The sequence below is a fragment of the Pinus tabuliformis genome, chromosome 2_1 (genome assembly GCF_031772625.1).
Source record: "Pinus tabuliformis cultivar Carrire ecotype Pingquan chromosome 2_1, CPIR1, whole genome shotgun sequence".
Taxonomy (NCBI): Eukaryota; Viridiplantae; Streptophyta; class Pinopsida; order Pinales; family Pinaceae; genus Pinus; species Pinus tabuliformis.
The window spans coordinates 917621304-917638044 of NC_142299.1; positions in this window are offsets into that span (position 1 = coordinate 917621304).

Here is a 16741-nt window from a genome sequence, read left to right on the forward strand (position 1 = left end):
TGATGGTGTATTTGAGAAGAGAAAGATTTCCTGCTAAAACTTACAATAAACTGAAAATGAAAAAGATAGGACCATGTAGAATTGTAAGAAAGTTTTCAGCTAATGCATATGAAATTGAATTGCCAGAAGGGATTGGAATATCGCCTATTTTCAATATTGCAGATTTGTATCCATAAAAAGAGGCAGAGACAGAGCTACAGGAGGAAACTACAGGAGATGAAGTTCAAACTGTGAACTGGGAAGAACAAATGCCAAAGATAGCTAGGAAAGAAGTGGAAGTTATTTTGGAGAAAAGAGTATCCAAAAGAACCAGAGGACAGACTTATTTCCAATATCTAGTCAAATGGAAAGGACAGCCAGTGGAGGATGCTAGCTGGTTGACAACAACATAATTGCAGAAGTATGGAGTAAGTCCTGAAAGTTTGAAGGATGATTCTTTTCTTCCCCGGGAGTCTGATGTAGGAGCATCTGGACTTAGCCAACAATGTGAAAGTTTGTTCACATGTTGTGGCTAAACAAGTTGAATTTCATTGACCTGATTGGTCAAAATTCAGTTTTTATTGAAAGGGTTGGATCTCTCAATAAATGAGTTGTATTTCATTTATTGTAATAAGTTAGGAAATTGTCTTATTCTAGATTCAAAGATAAGTTGTTAGCATATGTGTGTGGTGGAGCTAGGAATTAGAGATTTACTATTAGATTGATTAAAAATAGAGATTGAGTTGTTAAGCACAGTTAGTGTAATCTTCGATTGATAAAAGGAAGGAAAAAAATGTAATGGGGTGAGAGAGGATTGAGTGGAGCGAGATTCAAGAATAGAGTGTGGATTTCCTTTTGAAACAAAGGTCTTTTATTGTTGTAATCGAGCTAAGGCCGAGACTCTGTAACTTCTTTTATTATGAATAATTATTGCTCTGTGTGTGATCATATATCCAGCCCATGGAAATTCTCATTTTTCTTTCGTTCTTTATATTCGGGACAGAGTTGATTATTTCCCTGTCTTTATGTTTCACGATATAAACCACATGATTAATAGAAATCGTAGGTATTTTATATAATTATCATTGTTTGATGCCCACTTTAATCCCAACCATTGGATCACCCATATCGGATCGGTAAAGTTTGTTTACATGGTTTCGGTCCCGCAAGCAGAAATCCAGTTTACACTAAGAGTCAATGAAAACCATAGAGTGGATCCGAAATCCGGACTTGAAATATTATAGACGGAGGCTTTTAACTTTATCGGGTTCATGGATCTCAATCGCATCACAAATCTGAAGCAGAAGGATCCTGGCCAGTGGACTTGTGACTTATGATCATGCGATTACATCGAGACCGTTGGATCATGAAAAATCATGGGCATTGCATCGCGAAGCATCAATCGCATCGGGAATCATAATGGTGTGTGAGCAACACTTTGTGTGTTGCGAGTAGTGACATGCGATCACTAATATATATATCACATCGCAACATTTGAGTGAGCAATAAGGCCTTAAGCCAGTGGGGGAACAGTGATTGCCGATATGCGAGGCAATCGACATGATAAATCTCATCAGAACTTTTAACAAAGGAAAGCACTAGATCGTGACCCTTGCAACTGGAAATTATGTTATTTAATCTAGACCGTTGGTTCATTTAGATCGTGATCTACGGTGTACCACTGAGCACTTCTAATTTAAAAGGGAAAATCATTATTTTGGCCTTTTTCCAAAGGCATTCCGGTTAGAAAGGAAAAGGTTGGTTGTTAAAGAAACGGTGACCTACGGGGTGATTGTTGAGATATCTGAAGCCATTGTTTCCGCCTGCGTCAGCACACAACTCAAGATTGTAGAAGAGGTACATTGATTCCTCTAATCCTAAGTAGGAAAGAAAATATTGTTAGCAATGGAAATCAAAGAACAAACAAGATATGGAAAAGGAAACAAGAAAAATAAAAGGAATGCAATCTAGCTTTATGTTTTCAAAACGAAGACAATCAATGATATATAGAGAATGAATGTTCTCAGCATATGACATGAGATAAAAGCTGATTTCTCTCTTTAAAGATGATCAAGGGTGGTAATATCACTCTGGGAGATAATGCATTAGTCAGAATAATGGGAAAAGGAATATTTACCTTGGTAATGAAAGAGTTAAAGTTGAATATGTCCCATTTGTTGAAGATTTGAAGCACAATATTCTAAGTGGAAGTCAAATGGATAATAGAGGACATGAGGTCACACTCAATTCTAAAGGATGTGAAATAAGAACAGTAGAATTTGGAAAATTAGTAGAAAAAGAAACTAGGACTTCAAACAATATATATATCCGTAATGAAGGTAAAGGAGAAGAGTGTTAACTCTCTCATCAGTAAAAGTGAGAGACTATAGCATCTCGAATCACATTAAGAAGATGGAAATTTTTTAGTATGGGCTACAAAAGAAGGATGACGAGTTTGCAGGATAGACACGAGGATGGTAATTCATTCATAACAACAATACAAGGAATGACTGAGAAGACAACCCATGAAATTTCGCCTAACAACTCTCTTGTGAATGGAAGTATTGCTTCAAATGAAGCAATTAATGATATGGAAGTGAAATAATCAAAGCCACATGAGAAGAATGATGAAATGAAATTCACAAGCCAACTACTATAATATGAAGGAAATGAAGTGAATGATGAATCTCAAATCAACATAGTGTCAAATACCTTCTAAAGAATGTCTGTCCCAACTAGTAAAATTTTATGACTACAGGTGAAAATATTGAGAAATACATCAACAATTTTGTGTTCATACAAAGACAAAAAAGATGTATAAGATAGAAAAAATATTTGTTTTCAGGGACAATAGAATTGGTTGTTGAATAAGTCAACAAATTAAAGTAACAACCTGTAAATTAAAAAGTAGAAGTCCAAAGAAAAGCATAGGACTATACATATTGCATAAATCAAAGTATAGAGGAAGAATAAGAGAGTTGATCTAGAAAATCCCAAGACAACATCAAGAAATTCTTAAAGAGAATCATAAATAAAACTATTAGAGCTCTTACAAGAAAAATAATGGATAGTTGTAGCAAATAAAAAGGTAGATGAGAAGAAACATCAGTTCAGGGGGAGCGTCCCTTTGATGTCAAGGAAGCACAAGCATAGGGGGAGTACCCTAAATAGAGGAACTACAAAAGAAGAAATGTTGCATGAAGGGACAAATAGACACAAGCTTGATAAGAGAAACCTAGTTGCATATAAAGGAGGAGTGGGAAATCAACTAGAAGTAAAAACAGTCCTTTGTTGGTCATAAAGAGGGAGAATATGCATACACAAGGAGAATAGAAGATAGGAGTTCAAGGAAAGAGTACACATAAGCTCAGGGGGAGTATATGCCATTTGTCATTGATGTTAAAAGGAGAGAATAAGCATAAATTAGGAAAATTAGAGTAAAAAAGAAAATAGGGGGAGTTTATCCCAAGATCATCAATCTTGTCATTGATGTCAACTGCAGTGTCATTGTTTTCAAAGTTTTAAATCATGGGAGACTGTTGAATGTGTGATTTGGATAACATATCTTTGAAGGAATTTATTCTCTAGTCCCTAGCCCAAATAAGAATGAATGTTGTATGGTTGAATAACTTGTTATAAGATATTCCCAATGGTATATGGTACTTCTCCTAACTCCACATGAATCAAGAGAAAAATGAAGTTGAAGTGAAGTAGTCATCTTACAGTCATATCCGGGTTTCATCAATTTATCTAGGCCTATTCAACATATCCAGGCATCCATACCATTTGTTGCAAGAGTCACTAGCTTAAAAAATTGATACCATATACATCAAGATAATTTTATCTGCGCCCAGGTATTTAGGGGGCGGGTGGGGGGTGGTGCAACAAAGAAATTTTTAATGAAAAAAACCAAATTTCCAAATTTCTTCCTTAAGCATCAAGTGGACCCTAGTTGACATGGAAGTACAGGTAAGATGGTGGGTGGTTCTAGGTGATGGAATTTGTTAATGTGGCAGCCGAAGGTGATGAAATGTGGCACTCAATTTTGACACTTTTAAGTGGCTAATTGGATAGGTGGTAGATGGAACATGGAAGGTACTTGAACATGTGGAAATATATGAGAATGACACATGGAAGTGTTGACTTGGCAGATGATGTGGTAATGATATGGTAGAGATAAAAAGGAAAAGGCCCATGTGGCAGTCTCAGGATTTGTGTTGAGGTCAAGGTTTAGCAAAGGTTTCTTATGTATCTAGTGTTTGGAAAAAATGGTGATAAACAAGGAAAATTTCCCCAAAATAGTGAAAAGGTCAAAGTCTAGAAGTTATTTGACTAATTCGACATCCAATGGTGTGCATGCATTAACGTGAGAAAAATGTATAGATTCAAATACAGTGAAGAAGAAGCTTGTTCAATGTAAAAATATATCTTTGTATCAAGGGTTCCAAGAAATCTGGGGGTGTATGCAAAATGTTAATTGTTAAGGGAAAAGATCTGGATTTGAGCAAAGTTAAAAATCAAAGTTCAATTGGCACATGGTTCCATACTATTATCCATCTTATCTGACATCTGGGGTGTATGTCGCATTGACACCAACAAATGAACCATGATTTCTAGATACAATGGAAAAGAGCCATTGCAAGCATGTGGTCCCGACGCATAGTCATATAATCAAATAAAATTGAAGTTTAAGCTCTTGGAGCTAGAATTAGTAATATGGGTATGTAAAGAATATGAATGTCCAACAAATTTGGATGTATAGCAAGGTCATATGGATGCAAATATAAGCCCTCAGGGAGCCAAGAAAATATGAAAAGTAATATGGGTCCTTCAGACTGGATTTCCAATCATAGAAATAAAATGAATATTCTAGGTTTTCTTGATTTTCCTCCATGAAGTGTCAGCCTTACAAGGTTCTGTTGTAGTAAATTATAAATAAATCAGAAAATCTTGGAATCATTGTAGTTGTGATTGCATCATGGATACATAGTGTCTCACAATACACAGAACATATACTTATTTGTTTTGGATGTGTGAAGATCATGATAGAAAAAGAAGTAAAAGGAAGTCCAACATGATTGAAAGGAGAAGGAGCCCGATAAATGAAGTCCATGGGAGATGTTTGACCATGAAAAGGAAAATTCAAGGAATGTGTGTGAAGATCCGAGTGCAATAGAATTTTGTGAAATCTGTAAGTATGTTGTGCTGAAATATAAGTTTAAATTATTTATAATGAAGAAGAGGAACATAGTATGGGATCAAATGCACCAAAGTTATTATGTATAGAGTAGAATGAAGAAAAAATGTCTTTATTTTGGATAGAACAAAGGTGAAGACACAGTAGGGATTGAAATGTAGAATTAGAGGAGATCTTGGGAAGAGACAAATTGAATCAGAAATAAAGAAAGTAGTATAAACAAGAACACCTATGGATATGAGTTTGAAAATGTTATGAGAAAGGGATCTAATAGGGAATTCAAGTTGGTGCCTACATTTCTCATGGGATTGGTGTCTCCTTCTACTTGTTGTCAGTAAATCATTTTAGACTGTTGGTTCCTCCTTCTAGTAGGTGCCGGTAAAACATTTTAGGGGGTTGGTGCCTCCTTCTGGTAGGTTTGAGTAAAATATTTCATGGGGTTGGTTCCTCCTAGTTGGTGCTAGTAATTTGTTTTTAGGAGGTTGGTGCCTCCTTTTGGTCTGTGCTAGTAAAAATTTCAGGAGGTGGATGCATCCTTCTGGTTGGTGCCTGTAAATCAATGTAATAGTAGGTTGGCGCCCACAAGATCATTCAATAATAAAATAAGTTTCTTATATATAACCAATTAAAGTTTCTTATATAAGAATCTTCTTATATATATATATATATACATAGCCAATCTTAACCAATTAAAGCACTTCAATTCAAATATTATATCAATCATATAAGCAATATAAAAATACACCATATATATATATATATGCGTCTGCCAGGAGTTGAACCTAGGTCTGGTGTATTTTTATATTATTGATATGATTGATATAATATTTGAATTGAAGTGCTTTAATTGGTTAAGATTGGTTATTATATTGATTCACACCCCCTCTTAGTATAATCACATTTACAACACTAGATAAGTAAAAAATGAAATGTAGCCTTGTGTCTCCATAGAATAGGGTATGAGAATTGTACATTTTCTATTTTTAGGTCCATATTACTCTTAAGGGGTAGTTGTTGAATAAATTATAGAAAAAATGGTCATCACTAGAAAGGTCAACATGAAAATCTCTAGGTCTTGTGGAAATTATCCAATTTGAAGGAAATCTCATTGGAGATAATCTCTATAAACTCAAAGATAACATCATTTTTTGAAGAAAAGTATAGTATATACGTAACTGACTTGGGAAGATGATAATTTGGTTGACGCCCCATGACGTGGGTGAAAAACCATGAGAAGCCTCTATAGGGCTCTACTAAAAGTGAAATATCAATATAAAAAATGATGTTCTGAATGGGTGTGGAATGGAGAATGAAATCCTAAATAATATTCATTCTACCAGCACGAGAATCAAGAAATGCATCAGTTTCGAGCAATTTGAGTTGCTTATTTAGCTCTGGAAATACCAACATCTTTATAAAATCCTTAGGAGTTAACAAAACATGGTTCTTATTCTACAAAGAAAGTCTTATAATTTTTGTCATGGGATCAAATTGAATAGTCCACCAACAAACTATTTGTTAAAATTAAAGTCTTTGGAATACATACAACATTAGTTAACTAAGTATTCTAAATTCTATTGTTTTGTTTCTTGTCTAAACTCAAATTAAAATACCAGTGATAGGTGGTCGACTAGTGGAAGTTCCTATTTTTTTTGTGCAAGTGAATTAGTTGTATCCCCACAAACAACCTCCTTCTTCATGTTACTTGCCATATCACTTATTTGTTCAATGCACTTAAATATATGTGAGAAATCAATGAGGATTTACAAATCTCTTTGTTGTATAAATATCGATTTATGGAAACATTAATTAGTAATTCATCCCTTCATCATGTACCACCTTCATTGGGTCATGCGAGAATGATAATGAGGAGTTAATAACCCATGGCAAGTCTTTAAGTGGTGTACTAGTGGATAATTCACGTAGTACAATATCAACACCTTTTCACCTTGGAGATCAAACTTTGTTAATGAGCTTTTAATTAGTCTTGAAAAGAGTAAATGACTAAATTTCACTAAGTATGGAGTATAAACGAAGAAACCACTTTGACAGAGTATTATAGTATGCTTTGTATGGAAGCTTTATGTGTGTGGAGGAATGAGTTGCACAAAAGTTTGGGTGTATGAACTTTGAAGGATTAGGTTGTGTGGAAGAAATGGATGGGATAGTCTTTTGGATAGTTTCCTAAAAAAGTGGCTATGTATGGAGTAGTGTGGGGGTGAGTAGTGTGTTGAAGGTGAGGAGGTGTGCAGAGCGTGGGATCATGAAAACGTCCCACACACTAATTTTTTAGAAAATGGGCCAAGTATGAAATTTTGGGTAAGGACAAGAAACACATGATGGTGATGATGGTACACGGAAATAGATCAATAGGATTGAAGCCATTACAAGGATATACTCATCATGAGCTCAAACCTGTCACACGTAGGAATTGAACCTAAGTGGGAAGGAAAGAAAAATTTCTCTCAACCACCCAAGCTACATACAATTAACTTATCTTGAAATGTTTTACTTAACCTAAACATTGAAATATTTTATTTATGGCTCACAATAAAATATAGTTTTTTATCAATATTATTCTAAATTCCCCATTTCAACTCCACATTAAGAATAGAAAATCACACTTCTCCTTCATATTGGGAAGTAGGAAGCACCTATCTGGAATAATTTATATATTTATTATAACTTTAAATTACTCTCTCTAACTCTCTCCATATAAAACTAATATAAATTTATTTACATAAGGTGGACATAGAAATATTTTATTTATGGTAAACATTGAAATATTTTTTGGGTTATTAATACTTTTTTAAATGCTACTTATCAAATCCATGTTGATTAAATAAGGAATTAACTTAATTGTGCTATGCTATTGAAAGAGCCATTCAGAACCACAAATAAAATGTTCATTAAATAGTCCTTGCCATTGATTCACCGATTGAAAAAATGATTAATGCATTCACCCATTCAAGTATCCTAATCCTATATCAATGCAACTATGGAAGATTTAGTAGATTCCTAAGAGGAACTCTTAGATCCAGTTCTTCTCAAGCTGCCATGAGTCAAAGTCAGTCTCCCTAAGGATGACCAAAGAAATTCTTTTACCTACTAAGCTTGCAAGGTAAAAGGTGGAACCATGAAGTCAAACTTGTGATCAAGCATATTAACTTACTTGCAAAACTTGCAACATTAATGGTGGAACTATGAAATTGACCCTTAAACTAGGAATATTATTGTGAACAAAAGTTGGAGCTATCACCTCAACATTGAGCCCTTCTCAACCACACAAGCTCCTAAAAAATGACCTTTAATGGCTATTGAATCTCCTTTTTATAGCCACTAAACATTGACCATTGTAAATCCTACCCATGCCTCAATCTGTGGCCACCATGCAAGGGAACCTTTCTTTCCACCTATTGAATCCCTTGTGGTTTTTTCTCCCCAAAATCCTAGCAGGTATTTGTGGCTTGTGTTCTTTGGATAACTCAATTGGTATATAGAAACAACAATGCCATGCAACCTTATACTATTTGACCACAATAATCACTTTTTTACCACCATAATATCACTTTTTTATAAATTTAATTCATGTGTTATTGTGGTATGGGTGCCCTATCCTAGCTAGTTCTATTGCTAAGTTGGGATTGTTGAAAACCATTCTAATGCCATGTCTATGCTAAGTTGTAATCCTGGTATCATTATCATAAATTAATTGCTAGCTCCCTTTCTATTGGCTAGTTGTAATTGATGTTACTATGGGTGATGTAATGGTCATGATGAGAATTATAGACGATATTTCAAAGAGAGTGATTATGACATCATTATCTCATTTACTAAGAGATATTAGAAAGATTCTATTAGGTTTTTAAGGAGTCCTACTACTCTCCTTCCATTTTTTTCACTAATTGTATCACTATTGTGTAGCCTTGTTCATGAGGGAGACATTGGGCCTTTTTTCTTCTAGGCACATGTAACCCCCTTGGTTTGATACCACTTGGATGATTACATATTTATTTTTTGGTGGTACTAGTAGACAAGGACACCATGGGTCCAATAGTAGGAAACACCATTGTAATAGGGTCCATACTCATTAGACCTTAGGGAACTCTCGCCCCAATATGACGCTAAACACCCTTGTGGATCAGACGACTCAGATCTTGGATCAAGGATTACCCTTCCAAGTGGTAGTCCTCTTTTCCTAGTGTTAAAAATATGCAACTGTGGTCAAATTTGACGTTGGACTACTCATTTTATGGAGATGATGATGACATTGAGTTCCTCTTTTCGAGAGAATCAAAATCAACCTAAATATCACCTCGTTCTGATAAGAAAAAGTTGGTTTTTGATTTTGTGCACCCACTTGTGGATATTATATCACGTTGGATTTACACTCATGCACACTTGGATAGGTCAACCTCAACATCAAATGGACATTGTTGGACACCCCTAGAAGCCTATAAATAAAAGTGACCTAGAATCTCATTTGGACATCACAACATCAAGAATCTTCTTCTCTTCTATCTGATTTGGTTTGGCACATTGGTAAAGGAAAAGGTCATACAAGTGTCTGAAGTCTCCGATCCAAAGGTCGCACAAAATTAGGGTTTCTGTTCTGGACGCTGGCACAGAACTGGGAAATTTCATCCCTGGACGCACGTATGCTATGGTCAAGACAACGTACAGGAAGCTACAGACACACGCACACTAACCTTAAGGGAGGGTCTAGGGGTTTGACTATAATTGACCATCATCTGAAGTTTTTTGAAGTTGTCTGAAGTCTGAATCAAGTTGTCTCTGATATATTCTACCACTGTAAACTAATTTATGAAGTTGTTGGGTTGTATTACTGATCATATTGTATTGGGCTCATTGTACTCTCTGTTGAACATTTTATGACAATCTAATAAAAGAATAATTTCAAAGGGTTTTCCCCCTAGTGGGGTTTTTCCCTGGTATTTGACCAAATCTGGTGTCTCTTGTTGATGTGTTGATTGTATTCTTTATCATTTCATATATTGTTCCATCTTCAATTACTGTTGATGAATGAAAAGACTAATTGTAATTTGAAATATTGCTAATTGAAGTTTGGAATTGGGCTAAAGTAATTGATACAACGTAGAACAAGAAGGAAAATCCCAAAAGGTGACAAGCCTTGAAGCACTTATCTTTGGAAAGTTGAAAGAACCAATCTAGTCAAAGTCAAGATGACTTCCTACTTCAAGAGTGATGAGAAGCTGGGTGACTCATCTAATTCTGCGGTATGGAAATTTAGTTTGGAGACCATAGATGATAACAATGATGTTTTGGACTACATTCAAGGAAAGGTACCTGAGCCTCTGAAGAATGCATCCACTGCTGTGAAGAGCAAGCACAAGAAATGTGAGTTGAACGAAAAACAAATTATATTAGATATAATTTTTGGGATTCAACTACGTTAAGTAAGTCATTCATGTATGACCATTTCCATGAGAGGTAGTCGTAACTGACTAATTTCTCATGATTTTTGAATAGTTCACTTAGTACTCATTGCATCGGGTGATGCTCACAGGGGTGAAGAAGTGGGATTGAAACTAGTGAAATGAATCAAATAGCGTCAATCATCACTTCTGGGGCTTGCACCGAGTAACCAGGACTTCCCGGGAGGTCACCCATCCCAGATCACCTCTGGCTTAAGTGCGCTTAACTGTGGATTTTTTGCCACAATCAAGCCCACTTAGGTTGCTACCCCATTTGCAAAACCTTAGCAAGTATTGTGCCTCATGAACCATTCAAGTAGAGATCCCTTCACTCTTTTTGAATTTAAGTATTAGGGGGTTTACGTAGTGCATTATATTAGATATAATTTTTGGGATTCAACTGCGTTAAGTAAGTCATTCACGTATGAGCATTTCCATGAGAGGTAGTCGTAATTGACCAATTTCTCATGATTTTTGAATAGTTCACTTAGTACTCATTGCATCGGGTGATAATCTACTTGCATATGTTGGGAACTTGAGAAGGTCTAAAGATATGTATGATAAGGTAACCAACATGTATGAGGTCAAAAATTTGATTGAAATCCTCACCTTGAAAGGTCAAATCAAAGACACCAAGATGAAAAAGGAGAGTCCATACAATCCTACATAATGAGGATCTCTCATATTAGAGATCAATTGATAAGAGTTGGAAAATCTGTTCCTGACAGGGAACTGGTGGTCATGATTCTTAGAGGTATCCCTCCTATTTGTGAAACATTCATCACTACTATAAGAAAAACAAATGTCCTCCCTTAATTTGATGAAGTTGTTGGAAACCTCACTCAAGAAGAGTCAAGGATGATAGGAAAAGGAAGGATTCAAAAGCACGAAGAAGGAGAACCTGCTGCATACATCGCTCATGAAAAGAAGAAGAAGAAAGGGAAAGGAGGTCCATCAAATTCAAGAAAGCCTCCTCCTAAAAATTCTGGTGGAAGAAAGGAATATGTGAACATTTAATGCTACAATTGTCATAAGAAAGGGCACTATGCTCAATATTTTCCTGAGAAGAACAATGGACCACATTATAATACTAGAAGCAACAACAACAGGTTCAATGATCAAAGAAGGAGAGATGACCAAAGGAATGACCACAATGGAAGAAATGATAGAAGAAGAAAAGATGCTCCAAGTGACCATGAAGAAGATCGTTGTCCACAAAAGAAGTCAAAATTCTCTAGGTATGAAAGTAATGTTGCGAATCAATCTTAATATATTATTATTTCCGCTCTTACTAGTTCATCTTCTCTGGATTTGTGGGATAGTTTGTTGGTTGAAAGTGAGACCACTCATCACTTATCTGGTTACAAATAAGTTCTCTCTAACTTGGTAGAGAGGGAGTCAAATTTGAAAGTCATTCTTGGAGACAACTCCACTCTTCTCGTTAAAGGTTTTGGATCCGTCAAATTTCCTTTGAATTCTGGGGAATCTATTGTACTACATGATGTAATGTATGTGCCTGGGTTAAAGAATTTTTTTCTATCAGTATCCACTTTGGAATACAAAGGGATGAGGGTTGATTTGACTTTGGGAACAAGATATGAAGAACTCTATAAGATCACTGGAAGACCATTACTAGCATTGGTTCATAATACAAATCATCTAAGTGAATTATGGCACCGAAGGTTGGCTAATCTTCATTATGATGCTCTTATAAAATTGGAGAACTTGGTCTCAGGGATTCCAAAGGATCAAGCTAAACATGATGGTGTATGTCCGAGATGTGCTAGTGGAGAAATGACAAGGGGACCATTCCCTTCTAGTGAAAACAAGACCACTGACATCCTTTATCTCATTCATTTCGACATATGTGGACCGATGCCCGTACACTCTATTAGTGAATATCTCTACTACATCACATTCATTGATGAATTTTCAAGGAAGACATGGATTTACTATTTGAAGCATAAGGAGGAAGCCTTCGAAACATTTAAGGAGTTCAAAGCCTTGGTTGAAAATGAAATAGGTAAGAAGATCAAAATCTTTAGGTCTAATAATGGTGGAGAATACATGTCAAATGAATTCATTGACTTTTGCAAAAGATAAGGTGTCAAGAAGGAAACAATTATGCCATATACTCCCAAACAAAATGGTATAGCTGAAAGGAAGAATAGGTTTATAATAGAAGCCACTCGAGCTATGCTCCATGATCAAAATCTACCTAAATTTCTTTGGGCCAAAGCTTCACATGCTACCATATATGTTCAAAACAGGGTGCCTCATCAAGCTTTGGAAAAAAAAAACTCTCGAAGAAGTATTTACAAGTGTGAAGCCCGACATTAGTCATCTCTACATATTTGTATGTCCCGTATATTTCCATATGCCAAAGGAAAAAAGGAAAAATTTGGAAGATACAGGAAGAAAAGGTACATTTGTTGGGTATTGTGAAAATTCTAAAGCATTTAGAATATAATTTCCTAGTCAAAGGAAGGTTGAAATGAGCAGGGATGTTACATTCAATGAAGATGCCGCTTTTGGAAAACCAAGAGACCTTCCTCCACCTCCCCTCCCCGAGAAGAATAGTGATATGGATATCTTGGATGGCTCATCCATGCCCGAATCCAAGATTGATATTGTTGATGATCCCATGGAGCCCATGGATCCCTTAGATTCTCCTCCTAGTAATCCTCCTACAAGGAAGATACCATTTTGGCTCCATGACACTCTTCAGGATGCTGATAGTCATGTGCCCATCCAAAGATCATTTAGAGAAAGGAAGAATCCATGCAGGTACCGGGGATATGTTGCACCCATAAGAACTATGATTCAAGCTGAACCTTCCACATTCAAAGAAGCTATAAAAGAACAAGTTTGGAAATATGCTATGGCCAATGAATATGAATATATTATGAAGAATGATGTATGGGATGTTGTGCTGAGGTCGAAGGGAAATCCATTAGTAACTTCAAAGTGGATATTAAAGATCAAGCATGGAATTGATGGATGCAATGAAAAATACAAGGTGAGGTTCATAGCTCGAGGATTCTCCCAGAAATAGGGAGAATATTATGATGATATATTTGCACCTGTGGCTCAATATACAAACATTCGTTCGATAGTTTCCCTTGCCACAAGTCAAGGATGGAACCTTCATTAGATGGATGTAAAGACCACATTTCTCCATGGAAAGCTACAAGAAGAAGTATACATTGAGAAACCTCAGGGATTTGAAGTAGAATATCGAAAGACACACATTTGTAGATTGAATAAGGCATTGTACAGTTTGAAGAAAGCCCCAAGAGCATGGTACGCCCACATAGATAATATTTGGTGAAGCTAGGATTCACAAGAAGAAATGTCGATCCCAACCTCTACTTCAAGGTAGTCCAATGTATGATGCTGATCTTGGTTTTATATGTTGACGATCTATTCTTGACAAGTAGTGAGCCCCTGATGATCGAGTGTAAGAGGGAGCTATCCTCTGAATTTAAGATGAAGGACCTTGGACTCATGCCTTATTTTCTAGGCCTTGAGGTGTGGCAAAGGCCCAGTGAGATTTTCCTTTCAGAAGGAAAATATGTTGTGAATTTATTAGAAATGTTTGCAATGATACAATGCAAGTCTCTACCCACACTGATGGAAATGAACTTCAAGAAGTTATGTGGAGAAGCTGCAGGACTTGATTTGGTGAATCCATCCAAATATAGACAGTTGATTGGGGCTATAATGTTCCTTGTGAACATCCATTCGGACATATGTTATGCAAATGTTGATTCAATTCATGACCGAGCCTCTCCATGCACATTGGATCGATGCCAAACACATTTTGAGATATTTGTAGGGAACGATTACACTTGGTTTGAGATACTTTGCTGGAGATGTTCGATTTCTTGGATACACCAATGCTGACTGGGCGGGAAATGTTATCGAAGGGAAAAGTACGTCAGGATGTTGTTTTAGTCTTGGATCTTCCATGATATCTTGGATGAGCAAGAAGAAGAAGTCCATAGCATTGAGTACTGTCGAGGCAGAGTATATTGCCGTTAGCATGGCTAGTTGTGAAGTAGTTTGGTTGAGGAAGCTCTTTGGAGAGTTATTTGAGTAGGTCCTATACACTACAGTGATATATTGCGACAACAAGAGTGGGATCCATCTGGCAGAGATTTCATGACAAGTCCAAGCACATAAAGATCCGATACCACTTCATTTGTGATATGGCATAGAGAGGAGTCATTTGACTCCATCGCATATTGACAGATGAGAAGATTGCAAATATTCTCACCAAGGCTTTATCGAAAGGGAAGTTATTGGTCTTCAGAGATAAGATTGGACTGATGGATGTGACCCCTCCTGATAAGGGGCACCACTGATTGAGGACACTGATCCATACTCCCCCCCTGTCTGAGCTCCTAGGGTGAGGAATTGAGATGGAGGGCTCTTGGGGTTTAAGGAACACTGGACAATAGGGTATCACCCCTATTTATTACCCATAGGGTTGAAGTAGTAGCTGACCCTATCTTGGTCTTTGTGGAGTATACACTAGTTGGAATCATACCCACAAGCTGGGCTTGTTGTGATTATCCCTCCCTATCTGGCTAATGGGTGAGGAGGCTTGGGGGCATTAGACCCTTACATTTGGTATGTCGGGTATCTTGCCCAAGCTAGGATTATGATGCAAGTGTTCTACCACATGAATATCAAGGGTCATTGTTGGGAAGATTGGTGGGAAATAGGATGGGTTGAGTAGTAGCTCCCCTACATCACCTATTTCTCGATATGGGGTAGAAGTAGTAGCTTCCCCCATGATATTTTTGGGCAGTAACTCGTTGATAGAGATTATGGATTGTAGGGTGATGTGTTGGGTGTGTGTTATATTCTAGTTGGGGGGTTGGGGGGGAGGGGGTTAGCCCCCCGTTCGTTGCATTGAGTGCATCGGGGGGGTCACAATGGGGGTGACAACCCTCCCTATCAGGGGGTGGTATCTCCCCAAGAATTTTTTTTTTTGGCATGATGTTTTTCTACCCATGGTATCTTGTAGATTCGGTTAAGGGAACTACGATTATCTTCTAATCCAGGGTTAATGGATTGGGGTTTATGGATGCTTCGACATGTATATATATGTATTGTAGCATTGAAAGGAATATAATGAAAAATCAATTTGGTAGTCCTAGTTTTTGGATCCAGGGGAAATCTCTGTTTATTTGTTTTATATTTCTTGCCATAATATATTTTCTATTTTTAGAATTCGTTTGTAGGTAATTTCTATACAGGGTTAAAACCTACACGTTGGACAAAGGGTGGTAGATTTTTCTCCCGATGATTCTTCTTCTTTAGATTCTAGAATGTTTTAGCAGATATAGTTGAACATATTTGTACACATGATGATAGGATGACACATTGATTGATGGACATGTTTTACAGGTGGAATTCTCCCTAGTTGAGAGGGAGTGTTAAAAATATGCAACTGCGGTCAAATTCCACTTTGGACTACTCATTTTATGGAGATGATGATGGCATTGAGTTCCTATTTTAGAGAGGATAAAAATTGACCTAAAGAGCACCTCATTCGGATAAGTAGAAGTTGGTTTTTGATTTTGTGCACCCACTCATGGATATTGGATCAGGTCAGCTTCACTCTCATGCACACTTGGACAGGTCAGCCTCAACATCAAATGGACATTGTTGGACACCCCTAGAAGCCTATAAATAAAAGTGACCTAGAAGCTCATTTGGACATCAAAACATAAAGCATCTTCTTCTCTTATATTTAATTTGGTTCGACACATTGGTGAAGGAAAAGGTCGTATGAAGGTCTGAAGTCTTAGATCCGAAGCTCACATAAAATTGCGGTTTTCATTTTGGACGCTGGCACAAAACTAGGAAATTCTTCCCTAGATGCACGCATGCTATGGTCAAGACAACATCCAGGAAGCTACAAACACACACACGCTAACCTGAAGGGATCATCCATGGGTTTGACTATAGTTCAACATCATCTGAAGTTTTCTGAAGCTGTCTGAAGTATAAATCAAGTTGTCTATGATATATTCTTCCGTAAAATGGTTTCTTAAGTTGTTGGGTTGTATTACTGATCATATTGTATTGGGATCAT